The sequence below is a fragment of the Bison bison genome, unplaced genomic scaffold (genome assembly GCF_000754665.1).
Source record: "Bison bison bison isolate TAMUID 2011002044 unplaced genomic scaffold, Bison_UMD1.0 scf7180017864080, whole genome shotgun sequence".
Lineage (NCBI taxonomy): Eukaryota > Metazoa > Chordata > Mammalia > Artiodactyla > Bovidae > Bison > Bison bison.
The window spans coordinates 4,547,228-4,548,625 of NW_011494652.1; the positions used below are offsets into that span (position 1 = coordinate 4,547,228).

At 53.9% G+C, this 1,398-nt stretch overlaps 1 protein-coding gene across 2 annotated transcripts in view; it reads right to left on the minus strand.

The window, feature by feature from the left end:
• The window catches only part of KDM2A (lysine (K)-specific demethylase 2A), a 91,000-nt gene extending 89,755 nt beyond the window's left edge, over positions 1 to 1,245 (minus strand). Inside the window, exon 1 of one of the 2 annotated variants that reach the window (XM_010837716.1) lies at positions 874 to 1,245. The gene's annotated coding sequence lies outside the window, so the exon portion shown is untranslated. The remainder of the gene's footprint in view (positions 1 to 873) is intronic. The other variant, XM_010837717.1, reaches the window with a different exon arrangement.
• Between the last annotated feature and the right edge of the window lie 153 nt (positions 1,246 to 1,398).

The following is a 1,398-nucleotide window of genomic DNA, read 5'->3' on the forward strand; positions in this document are numbered from 1 at the left end:
GGGGGGGGGGGCGGGTAGGACTTTTCTCTCCTAGCGCCGACCAGGTAAAGCAGCCACTGAACGAATCCAGATCCTAACCAAAATAGTTCTTTCAGCCGTAATTAGAAACTAGAGAAAAGGACAGACTAATACATAAAGAGAACAAGAAATGAAGACTCCAAAACCATTTCCTATACACCTCTAGTAAAATCCGTATACAATCGTCGCCGTCCTTCCTAAACTCCCCGGATCTTTTCATTTCCAAACCAACCCTCCACCCCAACACAAGACGCGTACAACTCTGAAACAAATTCAAGAGAGTTGCAAATCAGGAACAAAAATTGAACAGATCTTTCTGTTTAAAGTAATAAGATATCTTACTTAAACATATAAGTCAAATTCATCTTTTCCAAATATTAAAGACCGGTTTGCGCGACGGTCGATTCCTAATACCAAGGTTTTTCTTGTTTCTAAATAATTCTCAGGGATAATGGCTTCCACAGAGAATGCAGATTTTTTTTCGTTTTGTTACTACATTATGGCCACGTTAAGAGCATCCTTTCAAAACTGCTACGAGACCCGAGGACCCGATGACACAGTTTGCAATAGCAGTTCGTGGCAGAGCCCTCCTGGAGGAAGCCGTCGCCCCAAGTCGGGAGTCAAACCGTGTTTGCACCCCCTGGACGAGGACAGCCCGGGCTTGGGAACAGTCAGGGCCAGAGAAGAAAAAAATGGCAAATCTCGCCGGGTTCCCCCCGGAAAAGGCGTTTCAATGGTTCGTTCACCCATCAGAAAAAGAAATAGAAACTTTACATTAAGTCTTTAGATAACACAACGAACCAAAACTTCCAAAGGGGGAGGGGGGGGGTAAACGATAGGAGGGGGAAATCTCACCGGGGATTTTGCTCGTGAGTTCTTGTCCAAGTGAGAAGTGAAAGATTCCAAAAACTGAGAGGAAAAATTAAATCCCAAACGTCGTCTTCGGTTTTTTTCCGTGGATCAATCCAGTATCCAGAGGGTCAGAGCGACCCGGAAAAGAGAGGAAACAGTTGCTGAATCAAACCTCCTCTTCTGGCTTTGGAAACCGGGAGTCGGAGGCGTCACGAGAGGGGAGCGCGACCCCTCGGCGCCGAGCCCGGGGCGCCCCCGCCTCCCCCGAGCGAGCGGTCAGCAGCCCGAGCGCAAGCCCCGGACCAGCCCCGGCCGCGGGGAGCGCCCTCTTCGCAGTGCCCTCGGCGAGCAGCTGCTCGGCCGCCTCCAGAGCCCGGGAGCGACGGCCGATCAGCTGAGACCGGCCGACCCGAGGCTGCCCGCGCCGCCCCGGCCCCCCGGAACGCGGGCCCCGGCCCCGGGGGCGGAGAGGGCGGGAGCGGCGCGGCGCGCCGGGCTGGGGGCCCCGGGTCCCCTCGCGTCTCCCCC